A 12,503-nucleotide genomic window follows, 5' to 3' on the forward strand; every position below is an offset into this window, starting at 1 on the left:
GCAGGTCCTCAGTCTACGCCATTCAACAGCACACAGAGAAATGCCTTCTCGGTCAGATGGTTCCGACCCATGGCCCATGGCCGAGAGCTGGACTGACTTCGGAGGAGCCAGGATGCTAGGTGGGCATTTTCCACTGACCTGCAAAACCTTGACCACCGAGTCGTGAACACATATGGCCACCGGGACCATGGTGAGAGCTGCCCGAGAGATACCCCGCCGCCCAACAGGTACGGCCGTCCTCCCCGAGCCCAGACATTTTTTGCGGATGAGACTGATGAAGACTGCCAACAGCTGAATTGCATTGCTGCACTACGGATAGCACCAACTTGAGGCACATTGGATTGGATTTGTTTATTGTCACGCGTACCGAGGTACAGTGAAAAGTATTTTTCTGCGAGCAGCTCAACAGATCATTAAGTACATGGGAAGGAAGGGGAATAAAAGAAAATACATAATAGGGCAACACAAGGTATACAATGTAACTACATAAGCACCGGCACGGATTAAGCATACAGGGTGTAGTGTTAATGATGTCAGTCCATAAGAGGGTCATTTAGAATTCTGATAACAACGGGGAAGAAGCTGTTTTTGAGTTTGTTCGTGCGTGTTCTCAGACTTCTGTATCTCCTGCCCGATGGAAGAAGTTGGAAGAATGAGTAAGCCGGGTGGGAGGGGTCTTTGATTATGCTGCCCATTTTCCCCAGGCAGCAGGAGGTGTAGATGGAGACAACGGATGGGAGGCAGGTCCGTGTGATGGACTGGGCGGTGTTCATGACTCTCTGAAGTTTCTTGCCGTCCTGGGCCGTCCTGATGCAGCCGGATAGGATGCTTTCTATGGTGCATCTGTAAAAGTTGATAAGGGTTAATGTGGACATGCTGAATTTCCTTAGTTTCCTGAGGAAGTATAGGTGCTGTTGTGCTTTTTTGGTGGTAGCGTCGACGTGGGTGGACCAGGACAGATTTTTGGAGATGTGCACCCCTAAGAATTTGAAGCTGTTAATCATCACCACCTCGGCCCCGTTGATGCTGACAGGGGTGTGAACAGTACTTTGCTTCCTGAAGTCAATGACCAGCTCTTTAGTTTTGCTGGCATCGAGGGAGAGATTGTTGTCGCTGCACCATTCCGCTAGGTACTCAATCTCCCTCCTGTATTCTGACTCGTTGTTATTCGAGATCCGGCCCACTATGGTCGTATTGTCAGCAAACTTGTAGATGGAGTTGGAACCACATTTTGCCATGCAGTCATGTGTGTACAGGGAGTAGAGAAAGGGGCTAGGTACGCAGCCTTGCAGGGCCCCGTTATTGAGGATTATTGTGGAGGAGGTGTTGTTGTTCATTCTTAATGATTGTTGTCTGTTGGTCAGAAAACCGAGGATCCTGTTGCAGAGTGGGGAGCCGAGTCCTAGGTTTTGGAGCATTGATATGAGCTTGACTGGGATTATGGTGTTGAAGGCGGAGCTGTAGTCAATAAATAGGAGTCTGATGTAGGTGTCCTTGTTGTTGAGATGCTCTAGGGATGAGTGTAGGGCCGCTGAAATGCCATCTGCTGTGGACCGGTTGCGACGGTCTGCGAATTGCAGTGGATCCAGGCGTTCTGGGAGTATGGACGTGATGCGCTTCATGATCAACCTCTCGAAGCACTTCATTATGACTGAAGTCAGGGCTACTGGATGGTAGTCATTGAGGCATGTTGCCTGGTTCTTCTTTGGCACCGGTATGATGGTGATCTTCTTGAAGCAGGAGTAGGGACAGGTTAAAGATGTCCGCGAACACCTCTGCCAGCTGGTCCGCGCAGGCTCGAAGTGCACGACCGGGGATCCCGTCCGGGACAGTCGCCTTCCGAGGGTTCACTTTCAGGAAGGCCGATCTGACTTCGGAAGCTGTGATGGTTGGTATGGGTGAGTTATGGGCTGCTGGGGCACTCGACAGCGGATTGTTGGTTACCTGCTCGAACCGAGCATAGAATGCATTGAGTTCATCGGGGAGGGGTGTGCTGCTGCCGGAGATACTGCTCGGCTTCGCTTTGTAGTCCGTTATGTTGTTTAGTCCTTATCACAACCGCCGAGAATCTGTCTGTGACTCTAGCTTGGTTTGATATTCTCTCTTGGCATCTCGGAAGGCTTTGCGAAGGTCGTACCTGGATTTCTTGTGTAGGTAAGGGTCGTCTGACGTGAACGCCTCAGATCTGTCCTTCAGTAGGGAGTTAATCTCGCGATTGAGCCATGGTTTCTGGTTGGGGAACGTACGTACTGCTTTCTTTGGCACGCAGTCGTCCACACATTTGCTGATGAAGTCTGTGATGGTGGTGGCATACTCATGTAAGTTGGTCACTGAGTTCTTAAATATGGACCGCTCCACTGCCTCTAAGCAGTCACATAAGAGCTCTTCTGTTTCCTCGGACCAGCACTGCACGACCTTCTTAGCTGGATTCTTCCGCTTGAGTTTCTGCTTGTATACTGGGAGAAGGAGCCCCGTCTTTTGGTCTGATTTCCCAAAGTGCGGTCGGGGGATGGAACGGTAGGCGCCCTTGATTTTTCAGTAGCAGTGGTCAAGAGTGTTGTCGCCCCTGGTGAGACAGGAGATGTGCTGGTGGAATTTTGGCAGTACACTCTTGAGGTTGGCCTTCTTCAAGTCTCCGGCCACGATGAACAAGGCCTCCGGGCGTTCTGTTTCGTAATTCTTTATAACTGTGTACAGTTCGTCTAACGCCTTCCTCACTTCTGCCTGGGGTGGGATGTAGACCGCTGTGATAATGGCTGAAGTGAACTAACGTGGAAAATAGTATGGGCGGCACTTCACGGTCAGTTATTCCAGGTCCAGGGAGCAGTAGGTCGCCAGGGTCGCCACATCCAAGCACCAGGAGGAGTTGATGAGGAGGCAAACCCCCCACCCTTCGCTTTGCCTGAAGACGCGGTGCGGTCCGCCCGGTGAATTGAGAAGCCTTCAGGTTATATGGCACAGTCCGGTGAGGCGGGGGTGATCCATGTCTCTGTGAAACAGAGCACACAGCAGTCTCTTACTTCCCTCTGAGAGGTAAGTCTGGTGTTAAGTTCTTCCAGCTTGTTTTCGATCGCTTGGACGTTTGCCAGGAGTATGCTGGGGAAAGGGGTCTTGAAACCACGTTGCTTCATTCTAACCTGCAGACCACGGCGTTTCCCTCGCTTCCTCAGTCGGCGGCTGTGGCTGGATGATCCTTGGATCCGATGGGAGAAGTCTTGTGGAAGGTAGGTCGTTGCGTCTGGCGGGGTCCAGGATGCTGGCGGGGACCAAGGCACTGGTTATGTTTCCGGGGTCGCGTCTGGCAGGGTCCTGGGCACTGGTTGAGGTAGAGGGGTCGCTGGGGGGGCATGTTTGCGATCTGGATGGGTCCCGGCATTCTGTGGACATGTGAATACCTTGCAGCGCGTTCGGGTCCTCGCACGGGGTCTCCGCCATTTCGGGGGTCCTGGGTCATGGGCAGGGGTTCCTGAGGCAGGTTGGGCTGAGTCCCATGGTTTGTTTCCTCCCTGGGCGCTCCTGGGGTCGGGTCTTGAAGCAGGCCTGGTCGCGTGGATGTTTCTTTCTTCCATCTCCAGGTAGGTCGGGTTGCTTGGTGGGCCTCTCCGGGTCGGGTCGCTGTGCGGGTCTCTCGCTGTAGAGTTGGGCTGGGTCTCGTCGTCAGGGGTCGGGTCGGGAGCTCCGGGGACTGGGCCGGGTGATCCAGGGACTGGCGTCGGATGTTAGGCTGGGTTGGGAGCTCCAAGGTCCGGGTCGGCTCCAAATCGAGGTCGGGGCTTCACTTCCGGTTTGGGCCCGATCTACTTCCAGGTCGTGGAGGTCAGGTCGGGTCGGGTCAAAAGGTCTCCACAGGCCTCGGAGGATGTTCAAGCCTGCAATAAAAGATAAAAGAGAGCGGTTAGTAACAATGTTAGTATTAGAATTAAATTTTAAAAGATTAGAACGAGTATAAGTTAAGTAAAAAGTGGATCTGTTGGAGAGAGCTCGCAGAGAATCGCCTCGCTCCGTCGCTATCTTCTGAACATCTACATTCCGCATAAATGACCATCCATTCTTGATGGAGTTGGATATAGCAGCTGCCATCTCGGTCGTCAGCTGTCCACTTTTGATCAAATTCAACGTGGCAGTCACCACTAGTACTATATTACATGCATTACGGCACTGCCCGTATAGTAGAGGTAAATGGGTAAATGCCTGCCTGCTGGCTCCGCCCGTATAAATAGGCTGCGTATAAATGTGTGTGCTCGCTGGTGCTGCAGCCATTCTGGTTCCAGCTACAGGAGGCACAACATCTATGCTCAATAAAGCCTCGATTATTCCACTACTCTCGTCTTTGTGGTCATTGATAGTGCATCAATTTATTGAGCAAAGATTTTTTTTAAACGATGGATCTCCGCATCAAGCCTGATCGCCTGCAGCTGAGCCCTCAAGCAGCCAACGCTACGTCCAACTTTGACCACTGGCTAGCCTGCTTCGAAAACTACCTCCGAACATCCGCTGAGGAACCCTTGGACTCGCAGAAGCTCCAAGTCCTCTAATCACGGGTGAGCCCAGACATGTTTCCCCTCATCCGGGACGTGGCCACTTACTCCGAAGCGATGGAGCTCCTGAAGGGACTTACGTTCAACCAGTCAATCAAGTATACGCCAGGCACCTCCTGGCCACGAGTCAACAACTCCCTGGGGAGTCTGTGAACGATTTCTGGCATGCCCTGCACATCAAAGAACAAACAAAGAAATGTACATCACAGGAACAGGCCCTTCGGCCCTCCAAGCCCGTGCCGACCATACTGCCCGACTAAACTACAATCTTCTACACTTCCTGGGTCCGTATCCTTCTATTCCCATCCTATTCATATATTTGTCAAGATGCCCCTTGAATGTCCCTATCGTCCCTGCTTCCACTACCTCCTCCGGTAGCGTGTTCCAGGCACCCAATACCCTCTGCGTAAAAAACTTGCCTCGTACATCTACTCTAAACCTTGCCCCTCTCACCTTAAACCTATGCCCCCTAGTAATTGACCCCTCTACCCTGGGGAAAAGCCTCTGACTATCCACTCTGTCTATGCCCCTCATAATTTTGTATACCTCTATCAGGTCGCCCCTCAACCTCCTTCGTTCCAGTGAGAACAAACCGAGTTTATTCAATCGCTCCTCATAGCTTATGCCCTCCATACCAGGCAACATTCTGGTAAATCTCTTCTGCACCCTCTCTAAAGCCTCCACATCCTTCTGGTAGTGTGGCGACCAGAATTGAACACTATACTCCAAGTGTGGCCTAACTAAGGTTCTATACAGCTGCAACATGACTTGCCAATTCTTATACTCAATGCCCCGGCCAATGAAGGCAAGCATGCCGTATGCCTTCTTGACTACCTTCTCCACCTGTGTTGCCCCTTTCAATGACCTGTGGACCTGTACTCCTAGATCTCTTTGACTTTCAATACTCTTGAGGGTTCTACCATTCACTGTATATTCCCTACCTGCATTAGCCCTTCCAAAATGCATTACCTCACATTTGTCCGGATTAAACTCCATCTGCCATCTCTCCGCCCAAGTCTCCAGACAATCTAAATCCTGCTGTATCCTCAGACAGTCCTCATCGCTATCCGCAATTCCACCAACCTTTGTGTCGTCTGCAAACTTACTAATCAGACCAGTTACATTTTCCTCCAAATCATTTATATATACTACAAAGAGCAAAGGTCCCAGCACTGATCCCTGTGGAACACCACTGGTCACAGCCCTCCAATTAGAAAAGCATCCCTCCATTGCTACCCTCTGCCTTCTATGGCCTAGCCAGTTCTGTATCCACCTTGCCAGTTCACCCCTGATCCCGTGTGACTTCACCTTTTGTACTAGTCTACCATGAGGGACCTTGTCAAAGGCCTTACTGAAGTCCATATGGAAAACATCTACTGCCCTACCTGCATCAATCATCTTAGTGACCTCCTCGAAAAACTCTATCAAGTTAGTGAGACACAACCTCCCCTTCACACAACCGTGCTGCCTCTCACTAATACGTCCATTTGCTTCCAAATGGGAGTAGATCCTGTCTCGAAGAATTCTCTCCAGTAATTTCCCTACCACTGAAGTAAGGCTCACCGGCCTGTAGTTCCCGGGATTATCCTTGCTACCCTTCTTAAACAGAGGAACAACATTGGCTATTCTCCAGTCCTCCGGGACATCCCCTGAAGACAGCGAGGATCCAAAGATTTCTGTCAAGGCCTCAGCAATTTCCTCTCCAGCCTCCTTCAGTATTCTGGGGTAGATCCCATCAGGCCCTGGGGACTTACCTACCTTAATATTTTTTAAGACACCCAACACCTCGTCTTTTTGGATCTCAATGTGACCCAGGCTATCTACACCCCCTTCTCCAGACTCAACATCTACCAATTCCTTCTCTTTGGTGAATACTGATGCAAAGTATTCATTTAGTACCTCGCCCATTTCCTCTGGCTCCACACATAGATTCCCTTGCCTATCCTTCAGTGGGCCAACCCTTTCCCTGACTACCCTCTTGCTTTTTATGTACGTGTAAAAAGCCTTGGGATTTTCCTTAACCCTATTTGCCAATGACTTTTCATGACCCCTTCTAGCCCTCCTGACTCCTTGCTTAAGTTCCTTCCTACTTTCCTTATATGCCACACAGGCTTCGTCTGTTCCCAGCCTTTTAGCCCTGACAAATGCCTCCTTTTTCTTTTTGACGAGGCCTACAATATCACTCGTCATCCAAGGTTCCCGAAAATTGCCGAATTTATCTTTCTTCCTCACAGGAACATGCCTGTCCTGTATTCCTTTCAACTGACACTTGAAAGCCTCCCACATGTCAGATGTTGATTTGCCCTCAAACATCCGCCCCCAATCTATGTTCTTCAGTTCCCGCCTAATATTGTTATAATTAGCCTTCCCCCAATTTAGCACATTCATCCTCGGACCACTCTTATCCTTGTCCACCAGTACTTTAAAACTTACTGAATTGTGGTCACTGTTACCGAAATGCTCCCCTACTGAAACATCTACCACCTGGCCGGGCTCATTCCCCAATACCAGGTCCAGTACCGCCCCTTCCCTAGTTGGACTGTTTACATATTGTTTTAAGAAGCCCTCCTGGATGCTCCTTACAAACTCCGCCCCGTCTAAGCCCCTGGCACTAAGTGAGTCCCAGTCAATATTGGGGAAGTTGAAGTCTCCCATCACCACAACCCTGTTGTTTTTACTCTTTTCCAAAATCTGTCTACCTATCTGCTCCTCTATCTCCCGCTGGCTGTTGGGAGGCCTGTAGTATACCCCCAACATTGTGACTGCACCCTTCTTATTCCTGATCTCTACCCATATAGCCTCACTGCCCTCTGAGGTGTCCTCTCGCAGTATAGCTGTGATATTCTCCCGAACAAGTAGCGCAACTCCGCCTCCCCTTTTACATCCCCCTCTATCCCGCCTGAAACATCTAAATCCTGGAACGTTTAGCTGCCAATCCTGCCCTTCCCTCAACCAGGTCTCTGTAATGGCAACAACATCATAGTTCCAAGTAGTAATCCAAGCTCTAAGTTCATCTGCCTTACCCGTAATGCTCCTTGCATTAAAACATATGCACTTCAGGCCACCAGACCCGCTGTGTTCAGCAACTTCTCCCCGTCTGCTCTGCCTCAGAGCCACACTGTCCCTATTCCCTAGTTCTCCCTCAATGCTCTCACCTTCTGACCTATTGCTCCCGTGCCCACCCCCCTGCCATACTAGTTTAAACCCTCCCGTGTGACACTAGCAAACCTCGCGGCCAGGATATTTATGCCTCTCCGGTTTAGATGCAACCCGTCCATCTTATACAGGTCACACCTGCCCCGGAAGAGCTCCCAGTGGTCCAGATAACAGAAACCCTCCCTCCTACACCAGCTGTTTAGCCACGTGTTTAGCTGCTCTATCTTCCTATTTCTAGCCTCACTGGCACGTGGCACAGGGAGTAATCCCGAGATTACAACCCTCGAGGTCCTGTCTTTTAACTTTCTGCCTAGCTCCCTGAACTCCTGCTGCAGGACCTCATGCTCCTTCCTGCCTATGTCGTTAGTACCAATATGTACAACGACCTCTGCCTGTTTGCCCTCCCCCTTCAGGATTCCCTCTACCCGTTCGGAGACATCCTGGACCCTGGCACCAGGGAGGCAACATACCATCCTGGAGTCTCTTTCACGTCCACAGAAGCGCCTATCTGTGCCCCTGACTATAGAGTCCCCTATTACTATTACTCTTCTGCGCTTTGACCCTCCCTTCTGAACATCAGAGCCAGCCGTGGTGCCACTGCTCTGGCTGCTGCTGTTTTCCCCTGATAGGCTATCCCCCCCCGACAGTATCCAAAGGGGTATATCTGTTCGAGAGGGGGACAACCACAGGGGATTCCTGCACTGACTGCCTGCCCTTTCTGGTGGTCACCCATTTCTCTGCCTGCACCTTGGGTGTGACCACATTTACATAACTGCGATCTATGACGCTTTCCGCCACCTGCATGCTCCTAAGTGCATCCAATTGCTGCTCCAACCGAACCATGCGGTCTGTGAGGAGCTCCAGTTGGGTGCACTTTCTGCAGATGAAGCCATCCGGGACGCTGGAAGCCTCCCGGACCTGCCACATCTCACAGTCAGAGAGAGCACTGAATTAAATTTAAAATTTGTCTTTTTTTTTTAAATACTTTTTTTAAAATTGCAAAGTTACTGTCAACTATCTGTTTCCTAGCACTAGATTTCTAATAGAAATGCGATAGCTAACTATAATACTCTCCGATCTCTGGCTTAGATATCCTCTAAATTATAATTAAGTTATTATGTTTAATTAGTTCCCAAATACTCAAATTTTTTTAAAATTTAGGTTAGAATCCCAACCAGCCACTCTGGCCACAACTTTTCTGTGATGTCACTTCAGTTTCCCCCCGACACACACAATTTGAAAAAAGGTATAAAAGTAAAAATAAGTAAAAGTCACTTACTTACCTTCTTACCTTCTGAGTGTCTTAGATGTTCTCAGGTTCTCTCGCTGACAGAGACTGCTCCTCCACCTCCGAACCTTGACCTGCACAATGCTAATAATATAATAATAATATAATATGGCACTTACCTTCTTACCTTACACCAATGGGTCTTATTATTAGGTTAGAGGAGGAGGGCGGGTGGGAGACACTACACGTGTAGTGTCTCGGGTTTCCTCTCCACCAGAATTTATTGGTGGGGGGGGGGGGGACTTGCCAGAGGTCGAACTTCCGGTTCCCGCCTTATATAAAAACAAATAAAACAGAAAAGAAGAACAGACACGGGACCAGGCAAGGCTTTTTAAATTACTACTCACCTCCCAGAAGGCCCCTGTGCACCGCTGCCGCCGAAATCCAAAGGGCTGCTCCTGTAAAGGTAAGAGCTTTTAAACTCACTACTCACCTCCCAGAAGGCCCCTGCGCACCGCTGCCGCCGAAATCCAAAGGGCTGCTCCTGTAAAGGTAAGAGCCTCCTAGGTAGGAACTGTGACTGCCAGGCAGTTTCGGCAGTCCAGCACACCAAACTTTTAATTCGAGATGCTTACGTAACGGGCATGAAGTCTGCGTACGTCCGCCAGCCTATAAGCGTACCCTATTGGAATAGGGTACGCTTGATCTTGTGGGAACTAGGCAGCTCGCAAATTCATTAGAAGTGGCCTCCCGTAATGTCCAGTCCTACGCCTCCGACCGCGCGGCACCCTCGTGGGCATCGTGGGCCCCACCAGCTGCTGACTCCAGCTCACCGCAAGCCTGCGCCGCGCAGCAGCCAGCCAACTCTGGGGGGGCCCAAGTGCTATTTTTGCGGGCAAAACAAACACCCCAGGCAGCACTGCCTGGCGCGGGGCGCGACCTGCAACGGCTGTGGGAAGAAGGGACACTTTGTTTCTGTTTGCCAGGCCCGGTCGGTCGCCGCTGTTTCCAGGCCCGGCATTCCTACATCCCCACGGGCGCCGCCATCTTCTTCACCACAAGCCACGTGCGGCCCATGGGCGCCGCCATCTTTGATTTTGCCCGCCATTTTGGACGACGTCTCAGGACCCCTGCTCATCTGGCCGTTCATCGCCTGCCACCATCTCCACCGCCGCTGACCATCCCGGGACCTCCCAGCATCTGCCGCAGCTCGCCTCTATCACCCTGGATCAGTCCTGGCCCCGCAACCTCGACGACGATGGTGAAGATGATCGATGGGCACGAGACGACCTGCCTTTTTGACTCTGGGAGCACAGAGAGCTTCATCCACCCCACTAGGGTAAGTTGCTGCTCCCTCCCGGTACACCCCGTCACCCAGAAAATCTTCCTGGCCTCCGGATCCCTTGCCGTGGAAATCCGGGGGTGCTGCATCGTGACCCTCACCGTCCAAGGCTTAGAGTTCAGCAACTTCCGGCTCTACGTCCTCCCCCACCTCTGCGCTGCCCTGTTACTCGGTCTGGACGTTCAGAGCCATCTCCAAAGCCTAACCTTAAAATTCGGCAGACCCCTACCCCCTCTCACCGTATGCGGCCTCACGACCCTTAAGGTCGATCCACCTTCCCTGTTTGCGAACCTCACCCTGGATTGCAAACCCGTTGCCACTAGGAGCAGACGGTACAGGGCCCACGACCTTCATCAGGTCGGAGGTCCAACAGCTTTTGTGGGAAGGGGTCATTGCAGCCAGCAACAGCCCCTGGAGAGCTCAAGTGGGAGTAGTAAAGACTGGGGAGAAGCACAGGATGGTCAGACCATCAATCGGTACACGCAGCTTGACGCATACCCCCTCCCACGCATATCTGACATGGCCATAAGTTTGTGAAGTATCAAGACTTTTCCACAGTGGACCTGAGGTCCGCCTACCACCAGCTCCCCATCCGCCCGGAGGACCGCCAATACACTGCATTCGAAGCAGATGGCCATCTCTATCACTTCCTTAGGGTTCCCTTCGGCGTCACGAATAGGGTCTCGGTCTTCCAACGAGAGATGGACCGAATGGTTGACCGGTACGGACTGCGGGCCACCTTCCCGTACCTAGATAACGTCACCATCTGTGGCCACGATCAGCGGGACCACGACGCGAACCTCCAAAAATTCCTCCAGACCGCCAAACTCCTTAATCTCGCATACAATAAGGAGAAATGCGTGTTCCGCACCAACCGCTTAGCCATCCTTGGCTATGTCATGGCAAATGGAGTCCTAGGGCCCAACCCCGACCGCATGCGCCCCCTCATGGAGCTCCCACTCCCCCACTGCCTCAAGGCCCTGAAACGATGCCTGGGGTTTTTCTCCTACTATGCCCAGTGGGTCCCTAATTATGCCGACAAGGCCCGCCCACTCATTCAGTCTACAGTTTTTCCCCTGATGGCTGAGGCCCACCAGGCCTTCAACCGTATCAAGGCAGACATTGCCAAGGCCACGATGCACCTGGTTGGCGAGTCCCTCCGAAAGAGAGCGATGCATCGGACGTAGCTCTGGCCGCTACCCTCAAACAGGCGGGCAGGCCCGTGGCCTTCCTTTCCCGCACCCTCCATGCCTCCAAAATTCGGCACTCCTCTGTCGAAAAGGAGGCCCAAGCCATTGTGGAAGCTGTGCGACATTGGAGGCATTACCTGGTCGGCAGGAGATTCACTCTCCTCACTGACCAACGGTCGGTTGCCTTTATGTTTAATAATACACAGCGGGGCAAGATCAAAAATGACAAGATCTTGAGGTGAAGGATCGAGCTCGCCACCTATAACTATGAAATCTTGTATCGCCGGGGGAAGCTCAATGAGCCCCCTGATGCCCTATCCCGCGGTACATGTGCCAGTGCACAAGTAGACCGATTCCGGGCATTCCACTATGACCTCTGCCACCCGGGGGTCACCCGGTTCTTCCATTTGATCAAGGCCCGCAACCTGCCCTACCCCATTGAGGAGGTCAGGACCGTCACCAGAGACTGCCAGGTCTGCGCAGAGTGCAAGCCGCACTTCTACCAGCTAGATTGAGCGCACCTGATGAAGGCCTCCCGCCCCTTTGAGCGCCTCAGCATGGACGTCAAAGGGCCCCTCCCCTCCACCGACCGCAACACGTACTTTCTGAACATGATTGACGAGTGCTCCCGGTTCCCGTTCGCCATCCCATGCCCCGATATGACTTCCGCCACGGTAATTAAAGCCCTCCACAGCATCTTCACTCTGTTCGGTTTCCCCACCGACATCCACAGCGATCGGGGATCCTCTTTTATGAGTGATGAGATGCGTCAGTTCCTGCTCAGCAAGGGCATTGCCTCGAGCAGGACAACTAGCTACAACCCCCGGGGAAACGGGCAGGTGGAGAGGGAGAACGGGACGGTCTGGAAGGCGTCCTGCTGGCCCTGTGGTCTAAAAATCTCCTGGTCTCCCGCTGGCAGGGGGTCCTTCCCGACGCGCTCCATTCCACCCGATCGCTCCTCTGCACCACGACTAATGAGACCCCTCACGAACGTGTGCTTGCCTTCCCCAGGAAGTCCACCTCCGGGGTCTCGCTCCCAACATAACTGA

The sequence above is a fragment of the Scyliorhinus torazame genome, chromosome 8 (genome assembly GCF_047496885.1).
Source record: "Scyliorhinus torazame isolate Kashiwa2021f chromosome 8, sScyTor2.1, whole genome shotgun sequence".
Taxonomy (NCBI): Eukaryota; Metazoa; Chordata; class Chondrichthyes; order Carcharhiniformes; family Scyliorhinidae; genus Scyliorhinus; species Scyliorhinus torazame.